This window comes from Dipteris shenzhenensis, chromosome 7 (genome assembly GCF_047967505.1).
Source record: "Dipteris shenzhenensis isolate YYH24624 ecotype China chromosome 7, Dip_SZ_1.0, whole genome shotgun sequence".
In the NCBI taxonomy this organism is placed as follows: Eukaryota; Viridiplantae; Streptophyta; class Polypodiopsida; order Gleicheniales; family Dipteridaceae; genus Dipteris; species Dipteris shenzhenensis.
Genome location: NC_141602.1, coordinates 8,045,205 through 8,062,671, shown reverse-complemented (window position 1 = coordinate 8,062,671; position 17,467 = coordinate 8,045,205).

Here is a 17,467-nt window from a genome sequence, read left to right as displayed (position 1 = left end):
TATATCTACTTGTGGCATAAACTCTCTCTTCTTTGGTCCACAATATGGACATGGGAGTAATAATACAAATTCATTTTCAAAGACTAGAGCTGGGCGCAAATCGTTATGAACATTTGGCCAAAACATATTGCATTCTTCCTTAACATCCTTTGAGCCTCGCATTCTCTCAAGGTCCTTTATTAAATTTCATGTCTTGTTAATTACAGTGGTAGTGTGTTCTCTCTGAGTAGGCTTCGAATCAGGATATCTCCGGAGCATTTCCTCTTTGTATGTAATAAATGCTTTTAATCCTTCTATTTCACAGTTAGACCTCTCATTGAATTCTTGTATAGGAGCCCATGTTGGATACCTTTCCTTGCTGGGAATTGAAGTTAAGAGACTATAAGGTTCTTCAGGTTCCCACTTTGTATCATGAGAATATTGTTACCATTGCATTACGGGTTTTTCATCTTAAAAAAAAAAATGAAAGTAGTGTGGATTGGTATGACCTGTCAATGCATCACCACTCGTTTGTATGAAAGGTAGAATGAAGCTCTTCCAATCATACTTTCTTTCGAGCCTCTCACATACTGTACTTTCCTTATGACTACCAACTCGCCTGCCACATCTTCTTACCAAGTCATCTATTGTCTCCACATCCTTGCATTTAAGCTCCCTTGAGACTGTGCTAAAAACCTAATCGATATCCTCATGTGTATGCCCAACATACAAAAATCCACATTCGACCTCATTGAAGATTCAATGAGCAACTAGCATGGAGCAGAATGCAAACATGAGTAATTCTTATTTTCTTGCCAGTAATTATCAGCTTGTATTCTCAAAGTCAGTGGTAGGCGACCTTTTTAATCATGTACATTGTGAATTGCCTTCATAATAGATGTTACAACTTGATTGCTATCATGTGGATGCAAGGAATCAATCCATATATCTGCAAAGAACTTAATTCCATGCACTAACACTCCACATAGATGTGTCTTTAGAAAGTGCTTTCCTTGTAATTTAGGTGGAGTGGCAACAAAACGAGGCAATGTTGTTGTATTCTGATCCATGCCATCTACAATAAGGCACATATAGTCATCGGGATGCGAAATAGCTTGCTCCTTCCAAAATGCATATTTTTGTCTGGAATGTCGAATAAGGTCATGATGAGATTTTTGGTTTTTTTTGTATAATTTCCTTTGATTTGGACATGTTGCACTCTCAATCGCTTGCTTTAAATCATCACAAACATTGCACTTTGACATTTTTTGCCTCCTTGGGAATTTAACATATCCAAAGTTCTTCTTTCAAAGAGTATACAAAGTATGAGAAGAAGCTATGGCATCCCCTCTTTGCCTTTTCTTTTCTGCAATAGAGTCAAATACTTTGAGCTTTGTCAAGCCCATTGGAAGGTGCATTTCAGTGATTGCATCACCGTTAGGGAGTTTGGTAGATATATGGGGTTGAGGTAAAGCATTTTCATGTATGATGTCTTGCAAAATTGCTGCTGCCCTGACAGTTGAGATTCTTGATTTAGACCTTCCTCTATTATCGTGAATGCTACATTTGTTGCCGCCCTTTGCCTTGGTGACTAAATCCCAATATGTACCATGGGATAATCTAGTAATATTGCGATATGCCTTATTGCAAATCTTTTTTCCATTTACGAGAGGTTTTACCTTTTCTCTTGAACTTAGCCTTTTATTTCCATTTTGAAGAAAGCAAGAGAGACTTGTGAGAAGGTATTCATTTCTTTCACTTCCTCTTCTTTGCCACACGTGTCCTCTACATTCCCTGATGTCTGCAAGATCAATGAAGCGCATACATCTTCGCTTGTAACATAGATATCCCAATGCATTTAACATGTTCTCCTCCTTCATAACTCTCTTCCTCTTTGGTTGCTTTTGTGGATCTGCGTGGATTCACTTTCTTTTCATGCATATGTATGACTGTTTTCGTTCCTCATGCACGTTGTTATTTGTATTTATGCACTTCTTCTCCTCACATTTGTTTGTAACCAAGCATCCATGATTGGTCGTTGCATCCTTGGTCATATCACAATCAAAGTTAAATATTGAATAATCCTCTATTGATCTCATCCTCGTTTTTAACATACTCTTAGGACCATTCAATGAATTCAATATTCTACGAGAGTATTGAGAACCTTGAAACTCTTCCACTCCTGAGAGAACATCACTCATTGGGACATCTTGCATGGCTTTCACAAATCCACAAGCTTGATTGACACCAAGTTTGTTAATATGCATGAACTCATCCACACTTGATAAGACATCGCTATTGAAACCTTTGCCCTTCTCACTGTGCAAGAATTCATCCACCCCAGATAAGGCTTCGCTTCTAAAATCATTTTGTTTCTCGGAACCAATGAACTCATCCACTCCAGATAAGATGTCACTTCTATAATTGAGTACATTGAAATCATCCACATTTGAAGTGATAGAGCCTGGCACATGGGCACGCTTTTTAGGTCCTTTGATATTGTAGTATACCTTGTCTTTATCCTTGAAAACCACGTGCCTCTTTCTCATGTTTAAAAATTGCAAGCTCCATCTCATATTCTTGCCTACCTCATAGTAGGGATCACATAAGGATGTTATGTTATCAACCATACCATCATCAGTGACTTTTAGAATCCTCATCTGTGCAAATGACCATTGCTCCACTTATTCAAATCCCAATACTTCACCTTCTGCTACAGTCTTATTTGCAAATGATCTCATTTGTAAAATGTCCCCTATAGTAAAATCCAAGGTGGTGCACTTTGTATTCTTGATAATGTCTGTTGCATAAGTCTCATCTTTGTCCCATGCTATAAATGATTTGTTGGATGTATTGTAGGGCATAACATCTCCAAGTGTTCCCATATCTCCACATTTATACTTTAGCTCAACATGTGCGCTAAGAATCTTTGATACAGTAACTGCCACCTTATCTTCGCCAAGTCTTCAAAAGTGGCAAACTGAATTGGGATCACTATCATGGATTGTAGCAAATCCAACTACTTCTCTTTTGCTACATAAAATCACATCCATCCTTGGAACAAAATCTATAGCCATCTCCTTTGTGAGAGTCCTTCGCAAGCAAGCTTCGCAAGCAAGCTGTAGTAGCAACAATTACATAAATATTAGTATCTTTTTAATAATCTACTCATTTATTATAATTTTTAATTAGTACTTAATTTATTGGTGGGAGAAGTTATCCGATCAAGTACTCATCAGATGGACACACCAAGTTATCCTTTGCATGGTCGATCGAGCATTAAATACTATTTTTGCTCTAGTGTCATGCACATCCGTAAAAAAACAGGATGCTAGGTATGTTATCCGATCAAGTACTTATGGGATGGGCACGCCACTTTGCATGTAAGTCAATTCCACCTAGTTGAAGGTGCTTTGCATGGTCGATCGAGCATTAAATACCATTTTTGCCTTAGTGTCATGCACATCCGTAAAAAAACACACTGCTAGGTGTGTTATCCGATCAAGTACTTATGCGATGGGAATGCCACTTTGCATGTAAGTCAATTCTACCTAGTTAAAGGTGTGTGCAAAGTATTGTGCCCATCGGATATGCTTTGCATTGTCGATCAAGCATAAAAAACCGTTTTTTTCTTAGTGTCATGCACAATCATAAAAGAACATGGTCCTAGGTGTGTTATTCAAACAAGTACTTATCGGATGGGGGCTCCACTTTGCATGCAAGTCCGTTTCAACTAGGTTGAGATGCATGAAAAGTATTGTCACCATCAGATATGCTTTGCATGGTCGATCGAGCATTAAATACCATTTTTACCTTAGTGTCATGCACATCCGTAAAAAAACACGTTGCTAGGTGTATTATCTCATCAAGTACTTATGTGATGGGAATGCCACTTTGCATGTAAGTCAATTCCACCTAGTTGAAGGTGTGTGCAAAGTATTGTGCCCATCGGATATGCTTTGCATTGTCAATCAAGCATAAAACACCGCTTTTGCTTTAGTGTCATGCACAACCATATAAAAACACGGCCGTAGGTGTGTTATTCAAACAAGTACTTTTTGGATGGGGGATCCACTTTGCATGCAAGTCTGTTTCAACTACGTTGAGGTGCATTTAAAGTATTATCACCATGGATATGCTTTGCATGGCGATCACGCATTATACAACATTTTTTCCCTAGTGATATGCACATCCGCAAAACAACCCCCCCTTAGTACGTTATCTGACCAAGTACTTATCGGATGGGTGTGCCTCTTTGCAAACATTTAAATACCACCTAGGTTGAGGCATAGGAAAAGTGTTGCGCCCATCGGATATCCTTTGCATGGTCGATCGAGCATTAAATACTATTTTTGCTCTAGTGTCATGCACATCCATAAAAAAACACACTGCTAGGTATGTTATCTGATCAAGCACTTATGGGATGGGAGTGCCACTTTGCATGTAAGTCAATTCCACCTAGTTGAAGGTGTGTGCGAAGTATTGTGCCCATCGAATATGCTTTGCATTGTGGATGAAGTATAAAACACCATTTTTGCCTTAGTGTCATGCACAACCATATAAAAACACAGCCCTAGGTGTGTTATTCAAACAAGTACTTATTGGATGGGGGCTCCACTTTGCACGCAAGTCCATTTCAACTATGTTGAGGTGCATGCAAAGTATTGTCAGCATCGGATATGCTTTGCACGGTCGATCATGCATTATATACTGTTTTTCCCTAGTGATATGCACATCCGCAAAAAAACATGCCCTTAAGTGTGTTATCTGACCAAGTACTTATCAGATGGGTGTGCCTCTTTGAGAACATTTCAATACACCTAGGTTGAGGCATAGGAAAAGTGTTGTGCCCATCAAATATCCTTTGCATGGTTGATCGAGCATTAAATACTATTTTTACTCTAGTGTCATGCACATCCGTAAAAAAACACGCTGCTACGTATGTTATCCGAAAAGCACTTATGGGATGGGCATGCCACTTTGCATGTAAGTAAATTCCACCTAGTTGAAGATGTGTGCAAAGTATTATGCCCATCGGATATGCTTTGCATTGTTGATCAAGCATAAAACACCGTTTTTGCCTTAGTGTCATGCACAACCATGAAAAAACACGGTCCTAGGTGTGTTAATCTAACAAGTACTTATCGGATGGGGGCTCCTCTTTTTATGCAAGTACTTTTCAACTAGATTGAGGTGTGTTCAAAGTATTGTCACCATCAGATATGCTTTGCATGGCCGATCATGCATTATACCCCATTTTTCCCCTAGTCATATGCACATCCGCAAAAAAACACGCCCTTAGGTGTGTTATCTGACCAAGTACTTATCGGATGGGTGTGTCTCTTTTAGAACATTTCAATACCACCTAGGTTGAGGCGTAGGAAAATTTTTGTGCCCATCAGATATCCTTTGCATGGTCGATCGAGCATTAAATACTATTTTTGCTCTAGCGTCATGCACATCCGAAAAAAACACACTGCTAGGTATCTTATCTAATCAACCACTTATGGGACGGGCATGCCACTTTGCATGTAAGTCCATTCAACCTAGTTGAAGGTGTGTGCAAAGTATTGTGCCCGTCAAATATGCTTTGCATTGTCGATCAAGCATAAAACACCGTTTTTGCCTTAGTGTCATGCACAACCATAAAAAAATACGGTCCTAGGTGTGTTAATCAAACAAGTACTTATCGAATGGGGGCTCCACTTTGCATGCAAGTTTGTTTCAACTAGGTTGAGATGCGTACAAAGTAGTTTCACCATCAGATATGTTCTGCATGGTCGATTACGCATTATACAACATTTTTCCGATGCACATCCGCAAAAAAACACGCCCTTAGTATGTTATCTGACCAAGTACTTATTGGATGGGTGTGTCTCTTTGAGAAAGTTTTAATAACACATAGTTTAAGGCATAGGAAAAGTATTGTGTCCATCGGATATGCTTTGCATGGTCGATCGAGCATCAAATACCATTTTTGCCTTAGTGTCATGCACAGCCATAAAAAAACATGCTGCTAGGTGTGTTATTTGATCAAGTACTTGTGCGATGGGAATGCCACTTTGCATGTAATTCAATTCCACCTAGTTGAAGGTTTGTGCAAAGTATTGTGCCCATTGGATATGCTTTGCATTGTGGATCAAGCATAAAACACCGTTTTTGCCTTAGTGTCATGCACAACCATATAAAAACATAGCCGTAGGTGTGTTATTCAAACAAGTACTTATCGGATGGGGGCTCCACTTTGCATGCAAGTCTCTTTCAACTACTTTGAGGTGTGTGCAAAGTATTGTCACCATCAGATATGCTTTGCATGGTCGATCTTGCATCATACACCATTTTTCCCCTACTAGTGATATGCACATCCGCAAAAAAACACGCCCTTAGGTGTGTTACCTGACCAAGTACTTATCAGATGGGTGTGCCTCTTTGAGAACATTTCAATACCACCTAGCTTGAGGCGTAGGAAAAGTGTTGTGCCCATCGGATATCCTTTGCATGGTCGATCGAGCATTAAATACTATTTTTACTCGTGTCATGCACATCCGTAAAAAAACACGCTGCTAGGTATGTTATCCAATCAAGCACTTATGGGATGGTTATGCCACTTTGAATGTAAGTCAATTCCACCTAGTTGAAGGTGTGTGCAAAGTATTGTTCCCATCAGATATGATTTGCATTGTCGATCAAGCATAAAACACCATTTTTGGCTTAGTGTCATGCACAACCATGAAAAAACACGGTCTTAAGTGTGTTAATCAAACAAGTACTTATCGGATGGGGGCTTGAGTTTACACGCAAGTTTGTTTCAACTAGTTTGAGATGCGTGCAAATTATTTTTACCATCGGATATGCTCTTCATGGTCGATTACGCATTATACAATGTTTTTCCCGTAGTGATATCCACATCCACAAAAAAACATGCCCTTAGGTATGTTATTTGACCAAGTACTTATCAGATGGGTGTGCCTCTTTGAGAACATTTCAATACCACCTAGGTTAAGGTGTAGGAAAGGTATTGTGCCCATCAGATATGCTTTGCATGGTCGATCGAGCATTAAATACCATTTTTGCCTTAGTGTCATGCACATCCGTAAAAAAACACGCTGCTAGGTGTGTTATCCGATCAAGTACTTATGCGATGGGAATGCCACTTTGCATGTAAGTAAATTCCACCTAGTTGAAGGTGTGTGCAAAGTATTGTGCCCATTGGATATGCTTTGCATTGTCGATCAAGCATAAAACACCTTTTTTGCCTTAGTGTCATGCCCAACCATATAAAAACACAGCCGTAGGTGTGTTATTCAAACAAGTACTTATTGGATGGGAGATCCTCTGCACAGAAGTTTTTTTCAACTACATTGAGGTGCGTGCAAAGTATTGTCACCATCGGATATGCTTTGCATGGTCGATCATGCATTATACACCATTTTTTCCCTAGTGATATGCACATCTGCAAAAAAACACGCCCTTAGGTGTGTTATCTGACCAAGTACTTATCGGATGGGTGTGCCTCTTTGAGAAAATTTTAATACCACCTAGGTTGAGGTGTAAGAAAAGTGTTGTGCCCATCAAATATCCTTTGTATGGTCGATCAAGCATTAAATACTATTTTTGCTCTAGTGTCATGCACATTCGTAAAAAAACACGCTGCTAGGTATGTTATCCGATCAAGCACTTATGGGATGGGAGTGCCACTTTGCATGTAAGTCAATTCCACCTATTTGAAGGTGTGTGCAATGTATTGTGCCCATCAGATATGCTTTGCATTGTCGATCAAGCATAAAACACCGTTTTTGCCTTAGTGTCATGCACAACCATGAAAAAACACGGTCCTAGGTGTGTTAATCAAACAAGTACTTATTGGATGGGGGCTCCACTTTGCACGCAAGTCCGTTTCAACTACGTTGAGGTGAATGCAAAGTATTGTCACCATCGGATATGCTTTGCATGGTCGATCATGCATTATACATCGTTTTTTCCCTAGTGATATGCACATCCGCAAAAAAACACGCCCTTAGGTGTGTTATCTGACCAAGTACTTATCGGATGGGTGTGCCTCTTTGAGAACATTTCAATACCACCTAGGTTGCAGTGTAGGAAAATTGTTGTGCCCATCGAATATCCTTTGTATGGTCGATCGAGCATTAAATACTATTTTTGCTCTAGTGTCATGCACATCCGTAAAAAAACACACTGCTAGGTATGTTATCCAATCGAGCACTTATGGGATGGGCGTGCCACTTTGCATGTAAGTCAATTCCACCTAGTTGAAGGTGTGTGCAAAGTATTGTGCCCATCAGATATGCTTTGCATTGTTGATCAAGCATAAAACACCATTTTTGCCTTAGTGTCAAGCACATTTGTAAAGAAACACGGTCCTAGGTGTGTTATCGGATCAAGTACTTATCTAACTGACACACCACTTTTCATGAAACTCAATAACACCTAGGTTGAGGTGGGTGCAAAGTATTGTGCCCATCGGATGTACTTTGCATCAAGGATGTTTTTATCGAAGCTATGCTTATATATTAATATAAAATCTTGGCGAAAGTTTTCAAGATAAAATTTTTAGTTTCACAATATTAGTAGAATGTAGTACTTGTTTATATATTTTCTTCTAAATTTTGAAGGAAAAAATGCAAATCCTAGTGAAAGTTTAAAATTTTTTCCATAAAAGTTTCAAATCATGGCGAATGTTTCAAACATCTATTTTTATTAGGACATACAAACTTTCGATGCCAATATAAAAGTTTAGCTTCTTAATGAAAGTAACTTGAAAAAATCATCCATGCTTTGCATGGTATATCACGTATTAAAATCCGTTTGTGCCTCAATGTCATGCACAACCATTAAAAAACATGCTTTTAGGTGTGTTATCCAACCAACTACTGCTTATCAGATGGGTGTACCACTTTGCATGCAATGCAATACCATAATTGTTGAGACTCATGCAAAGTATTGTGCCCATCAGATATGCTTTGCATTGTCGAACAAGCATTAAACACTGTTTTGGCCTTAGTGTCATGCACAACTGACAAAAAACGCGGTCCTAGATGTGTTATTCGACTAAGTACTTATGGAATGGGCACATCACTTTGCATGTAAGTCAATAATACCTAGTTTGAGATGTGTGAAAAGTATTGTGATGCGGATATGCATTGCATTGTCAATTAAGCATAAAACAATGTTTTTGCCTTAGTATCATGGACAACAACCAATAAAAAACATGGTCCTAGGTGTGATATTCTAAAAAGTACTTGTCAGATGGGGGAGCCACTTTGCAAGAAAGTCAATTTCAACTAGGTTGATGTGCGTGCATAGTATTGTGTCTATCGGTTATGCTTTGCATGGGGGACCACACATTATACACCGTTTCCCCCCTAGTGTTATGCACATCCGTCAAAGAACACGCTCTTAGGTGTATTATCATACCAAGTACTTATTGAATGGGCGTTCCACTTTGCATGGAATACCATACCACCGCTTTTGAGGCACGTGCAAAGTATTGTGCCCATCGGATATGCTTTACATGATAGATTGAGTATTAAATACCGTTTTTGCCTTGGTGTCATGTACAACCGTTAAAAAACACGATCCTAGGTGTATTTTTCAATCAAGTACTTATCGGATGGGGATGCCACTTTGCACACAAGTCAATACTGCCTAGGTTGAGGAACATGCAAAGTCTTGTGTCCATTGGATATGCTTTGCATAGTCGATTGCACATTATACACCATTTTGTTCCTAGTGTTATGCACAATCGTCATAAAATACGTTTGGAGGTGTGTTATCCAAACAAGTACTTATGGGACGGGTGCACCACTTTGTATGCAAGTCAATACAACCTAGGTTGAGGCATGTACAAAGTTTTGTGCCCATCAGAGAAATGTAGATGCGATAATATTAGAAAATTCTCGATATGTCTATATGTGTGTGCGTGTGGCAAACAATTTTGATACAACAAAGTAAACACCTAGTGCACAAATTATGCACTTCATACCTTGAGTATTGTGTTAAAATAAAAGCTGAAATAAGCTTGTTGATGAGGATAAATACGCCCTTGAATAAAAGCACAGCTGTTGTATGACCACAATAGGATCGCTTTGACACCTGTGATTTTGCCCACATGTAAGTTTGCAAATAGTATAAAAAATCATATAATAATATATTAATAGTTTGCAAATGTGTAGAGAAAGTGAGTAATGGGAAGTGGAAGTGGGAGTGAGGAGGGAGGAGTGGAATGGGAGAGGGAAGTAATAGGGGTGTATGATAATAAGTATCAAAAATATTATAATAATATATTAATAGTTTTCAAATGGCAAGTGAGTAATGGGAAGTGGAAGTGAGAGTGGGGAGGGAAGAATGGAATGGGAGAGGGAGAGGTAATAGGGGAGTAGGATAATAAGGGAGTGAAATGAGTGAGGGGAGTTAATAGGGGATGAAAAAGAGGAGGGTGAGATGGGGAAATATGGGATTTTGGGAAATGGGAGGAGTATGGGACGTGGTGGAAATGTGGGATGGGAGTGGTGGCAATGGGGGAGGAAGAAGAAATGGATGGGGGGAGGGCCAATGGAAGATTGGGATGAGGGATGGGGGTCCAATGGGAGAGGGGGAGTAATGGGAGCCAATGGGAGAGGGGAGAAATGAAAAGCCAATAGGAGAGAGGGGACGAATGGAAAGCCAATAGGAGAGAAGGAGGAAAACCTAATTTTTCTTATATATAGTCTTCCTTCTTCATTCATTCTCCCATCATTTCATTCATTGAAGCAAGAAAGCAAGGACGAGCAAGAAAGCAAGGAAGGAAGAGCAAGAAAGCAAGAAAGAGCAAACTTACAAACTTTCCAGGTACTTGCAAATTTTTTTGATTAATTCTTTATCTAGATTTCTTTTTAAAAATTTGAAGAGAGAGAAAGAAAGAAAGAGAGAGAGGAGCTAGAGAGAGAGAGAGAAAGTTTAGAGAGAAAGAGAGAAGCCTTGGAGGCCGTGGCCTCCAGGAGGAAGAGGGAAGTGGAGGGGGATGAGAGGGAGGAGCCCCGGGGGGGGGGGGGGGGTCGAGGGAAGGAGGGGATGGAGGGGCGGCGAGGGGTCGAGGGAGGGAGGGGATGGAGCGGGGGGGGTTTAGGAGGGGAGGGAGGGGGGGGGTCGAAGGAGGGAGGGGATGGAGGGGGGGAGCGGGCAAGGAGGGGATGGAGGGGGGGGAGGGGAGGGAGGAGTGAGGGGCGGGGTCGAGGGAGGGAGGGGGGGTTCTGGCGGCCGCAGCCACCAGGACCCCAAGGAGGGAAAGGAGGGGATGGAGGGGGGGGGAGGGGACGGAGGGGCGGGGGGCGGGGTCGAGGGAGGGAGGGGGCAGGGGAGGGGAAGGAGGGGATGGAGGGGGGGAGGGGAAGGAGGGGCGGGGGGCAGGGTCGAGGGAGGGAGGGGGCAGGGGGGTTCTAGTGGCCACGGCCACTGGGACCCTAGGGAGGGGAAGGAGGGGATGGAGGGGGGGAGGGGCGGGGGCACGGTCGAGGGAGGGAGGGGGAGTTTCTGGTGGCCATGGCCGCCAGGACCCCAGGGAGGGGATGGAGGGGGGGGAGGGGCAGGGGGGGGTCGAGGGAGGGAGGGGGTGGGGGGGTTCAGGCGGTTGCGACTGCTAGGATCCCAGGGGGCGAGGTCCAGGGAGGGAGGGGGGTTTCTGGCAGCCACAGTTGCTAGGACCCCAGGGAGGGGAAGGAGGGGATGGAGGGGGGGAGGGGAGGGAGGGGCGGGGGGCCGGGTCGAGGGAGGGAGGGGGCGGTGGGGGTTCTAGCAGTCACGTCTACCAAGATCCCAGGGAGGGGGCGTGGTCGAGGGAGGGAGGGGGGTTTCTGGTGACCGTGGCCGCCAAGACCCCAAGGAGGGGAAGTAGGGGCGGGAGGGGAGGGAGGGGTGGGGTGTGTGGTCGAGGGAGGGGGGGTTCTAGCAACTGCGGCCGCCAAGACCCCAGGGAGGGGAAGGAGGGGAGGGAGGGGTGGGGGGCAGGGTCGAGGGAGGGAGGGGGCAGGGGGGTTCTGGCGATGGTCGAGGGAGGGAGGGAGGAGGGTTCTAGCAACCACGGCCACCACGACCTCAGGGAGGGGAAGGAGGGGATGGAGGGGGGGAGGGGTGGACAGAGGAAGGGGGCGAGGGGGGGTTCTGGCAGCTGCGGCCGCCAGGACCTCAGGGAGGGGAAGGAGGGGGGATGGAGGGGTGGGGGTCAGGGTCGAGGGAGGGAAGGGGGGGTTCTAGCGGCCACGGTTGCTAGGACCCCAGGGAGGGGAAGGAGGGGATGGAGGGGGGGGAGGGGAGGGAGGGGTGGGAGGCGAGATCGAGGGAGGGAGGGGGGGGTTTTGGCGATCGCGGCCGCTTGGACCCTAGGGAGGGGAAGGAGGGGATGGAGGGGGGTAGGGGAGGGAGGGGCAGGGGGCGAGGTGGATGGAGGGAGGGGGCGGGGGGGGTTCTTGCGGCTGCGACCACCAAGACCCCAGGGAGGGGGCGGGGTCGAGAGAGGGAGGGGGGTTCTGGCGGCCGCGGTCGCTAGGATCCCAGGGAGGGGAAGGAGGGGATGGAGGGGGGGGAGGGGAGGGAGAGGCAGGGGGTGGGGTGGATGGAGAGAGGGGGCAGGGGGGGTTCTGGCGATGGTCGAGGGAGGGAGGGAGGAGGGTTCTAGCAACCACGGCCACCACGACCCCAGGGAGGGGAAGGAGGGGATGGAGGGGGGGGAGGGGTGGACAGAGGAAGGGGGCGAGGGGGGGTTCTGGCAGCTGCGGCCGCCAGGACCTTAGGGAGGGGAAGGAGGGGGGATGGAGGGGTGGGGGTCAGGGTCGAGGGAGGGAAGGGGGGGTTCTAGCGGCCACGGTTGCTAGGACCCCAGGGAGGGGAAGGAGGGGATGGAGGGGGGGGAGGGGAGGGAGGGGTGGGAGGCGAGATCGAGGGAGGGAGGGGGGGGTTTTGGCGATCGCGGCCGCTTGGACCCTAGGGAGGGGAAGGAGGGGATGGAGGGGGGTAGGGGAGGGAGGGGCAGGGGGCGAGGTGGATGGAGGGAGGGGGCGGGGGGGGGTTCTTGCGGCTGCGACCACCAAGACCCCAGGGAGGGGGCGGGGTCGAGAGAGGGACGGGGGTTCTGGCGGCCGCGGTCGCTAGGATCCCAGGGAGGGGAAGGAGGGGATGGAGGGGGGGGAGGGGAGGGAGAGGCAGGGGGTGGGGTGGATGGAGAGAGGGGGCAGGGGGGGTTCTGGCGACCACAGCCGCCAGGACCCCAGGGAGGGGGCAGAGTCGAGGGAGGGAGGGGGGTGGGAGGGGAGGGAGGGGCGGGGGGCGAGGGGTAGGGTCGAGGGGATGGAGGGGGGGAGGGGAGGGAGGGGTGGGGAGCAGGGTCAAGGGAGGGAGGGGGCGGGGGGGTTCTGGCGGCCGTGGTTGCCAGGACCCCAGTGAGGGGAAGGAGGGGATGGAGGGGGGGGGGGGGGAAGGGAGGGGCGAGGGGCAGGGTCGAAGGAGGGAGGGGGGGTTCTGGTGGCCGCGGCCACCAGGACCCCAGGGAGGGTAAGGAGGGGATGGAGGGGGGGGAGGGGAGGGAGGGGCGGGGGCGGGGTTGAGGGACGGAGGGAGGGGGGGTTCTAGCGGCCACGGCCGCCAAGACCCCAGGGAGGAATGAGGGGAGGGAGGGGGGGAGGGGAGGGAGGGGCGGGGGGAGGGGTCGAGGGAGGGAGGGGGCAAGGGGGGGATGGAGGGAGGGAGGGGATGGAGGGGGGGGCACCGCCAGGACGAGAGGGAGGGGAGGAAAGGGAGAGAGAGAGGGGAGGGGAGGGAGAGAGAAAGGGAGAGGAGGGAGGGGAGAGGAGGGAGCGGAAGGAGAGAGAGGGGAGAGGAGGGAGGGAGAGGGAGAGAGAGAGAGAGAGAGAGAGAGAGAGAGAGAGAGAGAGAGAGAGAGAGAGAGAGGGGAGAGGAGGGAGCAGAAGGAGAGAGAGGGGAGAGGAGGGAGGGGAGGGAGAGAGAGAGTGAGGGGAGGGAGAGAGAAAACGAGAGAGAGAGAGAGAGAGAGAGAGAGAGTGAGGGGGGGAAGGTATGGGAGCGAGAGAGAGAGAATGAGGGAGAGAGAAAGTGAGGGAGTAGAGGGAGAAGATTTGACTTAGGAAAAGAATGAAAGGGACTTACGAGAAGAAAGTATCAAGAAGAACGTTGAACACAAATTTGAATTCTTACAACTAAGAGTAGAACTATCACGAGCTCTTCAACACAAATTTGAATTCTTACAACTAAAAGTAGAACTATCACGAGCAAGAGCGATAAATAAGATTCTTGCTCAAATAAGATTTGACTTACTATCATGAGCAAGAGCGACAAATAAGATTTGACTTACTATAACGAGCAAGAGCAAGAGTGACAAATAAGATTTGACTTACTATCACGAATAAGAGCGACAAATAAGATTTGACTTACGAGAAGAATGAAAGGGACTTACGAGAAGAAAGTATCAAGAAGAATGTTGAACACAAATTTGAATTCAAAAGGAATGTACGAGAAGAAAGTATGAGAAGAATGTTGAACACAAATTTGAATTCAAATTTATAATGAATTCAAATTTCCCTCTCTTTTTTGAAAATTCAAATTTATGCATGGGAGGAGTGGGCTAGTTTTTCTTATATATACTCTTCTTTCCATTCATTCATTCTCATTCTCTCCTCATTTCATTGAAGCAACCAAGAGCGGAAGAGAAAGGATAAGCGGAGCCTTACTTTTTTCACTTTTTCCAAGTACTTGCATTCTTTTTCATTTGTCTTGTAATTCTTTTTCTTTACTTACAATTCTTTTTCAATTAGTTTCTTGTTAAAGTTTTTGAGTTCTATTTCTTAAAATTCATCTTGTAATTCTTTTTCTTTACTTACAATTCTTTTTCAATTAGTTTATTGTTAAAGTTTTTGAGTTCTATTTCAATTAATTTCTTATTGAAATTTGTGTTCTAAATTTGAAAAGAGAAAAAGAGAGAAAGAGAGAGCTAGAGAGAGAGAGAAGAGAGAGAGAGAGTGTGAGAGATAGCACTAGATTAAGAGAGAAAAGAAAGGAGGGAGAGAAAGTAGGAGAGAGAGAGAGAGAAAGAGAGAGAGAGAGAGAGAGAGAGAGAGAGAGAGAGAGAGAGAAGAGAGAAAGAGAGAGAGAGATTAAGAGAGAGAAGAGGGGCGGAGGGAGAGAGAGAAAACTCTTGGCGGCCGTGGCAGCTGGAGGAGGGGGGTTTTTTAGAAGGCATTACAATTCTTTTTAAATTAGTTTCTTATTTGAGTTTTTGAGTTCTATTTTAATTAGTTTCTTATTTGATTTTCTAGTAGGCCCAGTTCTCCCGGCTCAGGCTCAAGCTCAAGGGAGGTGCCCCTTGGGATATATATTTGAGGATCTCCTCAGAAAAGGCAACTCCACAAATATTATTGAAAACAAGCATTTCATGGCTTATTTTCAGCTTCAAGTAGATCAAACCACAAGCTATGAAAAAGAGATAGACCACAAGGACAATGATGACATGGATGATTACCTTGAAGATCATAATGTCCTAGTCGATGATGATGAAAAGATGGACTTACATGACCCGTTCAGAGAGAGATTGGTGGATGAAGACAAACATGATGATGCCTTCTTTCATAATTATGGCTCGCAGCGTTATGAAAAAAGGCCACTACGACAATACTTAGCGGTATGAACTCTCTATTTCTCAACTAAATACAATTTTTAAAATAAGATTTAAATTTAAAGATAATAAATCTAATCTCTCATATTTGTTTACAGGCAATAGAGGGAGAAGAAATGGATGAAGTCAATATGGAGGCACTCCCTTCTACTTTAGCAATGCAACCACCTCTAAATTTGATTGAAGAATCCCATGAGCACAAGAGCTTCAAAGACACCATGGAAAAGCAGAATGATCACAAACATAGAATACAAGCTATGACAGAGACCCATTCTGCAAATTTAGATGCATTGGATAAAATGGAGAGCTCATTTGAAGTTAGGATCGTTTTGAAACGAGAACCTCAGTATTTGAGCTTTGGTAGAGAGGAGGTGTCAATCCTCTCCAATCCTTTAAAAGAGGTTAATGATAATGTTATCTTGGCCATTCTGAGGTAACGTTTGTTTATTTGTTGCTACTTCAATGAGCTAACATTTGTTTATTTGTTTATAGTGTAGTTATATATATCAATTTCCTAGTGCAAAATGCAAATCAATTCTATGAGCTAACATTTGTTTATTTCTTGGTGTAGTGTAGTTATTTTTCAGCTTCCCAATGCAGTGCAGCATCATGTCTACATGCTCGATGCTCTCCTTTCTTCTATTCTTAGCTCTCCTTAAAAGACTATAGAAGATGTTTGTACCTAGTTAAGCCCTTTGAATTTAGATGGGGTGCGAGTCATCTTTATGCCTTATCATGAGGAGTAAGTATCAACTCTAACCTTATTTTTACTATTTCTTTGGCAAGTTTGTGTAAAACAATCATCATTTTTATTCTGGTCATGTAGCTCACATTGGAGTCTGATCGCCTGGGACCTTGAACTCAACTATTTGTGGTTTGTGAATTCAACGGAAGGCTATCATGCCAACTCCCCAAGGTAATTATTCTCTTAATATTTTTGTTACTTTCTTATTTTGTATCTTATGATCATGACATATTAATATATTTAATATGTCATGATGGAAAGTGTTGCATATCAGCTAGTATTTGTTGTCAGAACAACCACGGAGCAACAAGACCAAGTAGAATTCAAAAGACGTCTGCCAGTGGAGCAAAAAGATGGGCACAGCTGTGGGTGGAGAGTTGCCTACAACTGCATGTTGTTTCTTAGAGAGATTTTTGATTTGGAGTTACCAGTCAAAATGGAATCATATATAGAAGCCGATCTACTAGCATTTTGGGCTAAGAGTATTCAGCGTCTAATTGCTACCACTGGTGGGATGTGTAAATATCATAACTTTTTTATATTTTCCTCCAAGAGGAGAAGAGACTGAGTCTAATGAAAGCATGCTATCTCTATACTTCTATGATTATTTAAACCTTTATTTTTATTTGGGATGTGTAAATCTCATAACTTTTTAAATTTTTCCTCCAAGAGGAGGAGAGACTCACTCTAATGAAAGCATGTATGAAACCTTACTTTTTAAATTTTTGCTCCAAGAGGAGGAGAGACTCACTCTAATGAAAGCATGTATGAAACCTTCTCTGCTTGTTTAAGCCTTTATTTGGGATGTGTACATTGCATAACTTTTTTATATTTTTATAGCAGAAGGAGGATGTAGAAGACATAGCAAGTGAAGAAGAATACGATGTAGACTACTCTCTCAATAAGATGAGTCATGACAATATGAATCTATCGGAGCAAATTGCAAGTTCATTTACCGCTATGTTGTTAATTCGACAACAACCTCATTTTTTTGAATTTAGTGAAGAAGAGATTTCAATCCTCTTGAATCCTAAGAAAGAGGTTAATGTCAAAGTCATTACAACCAT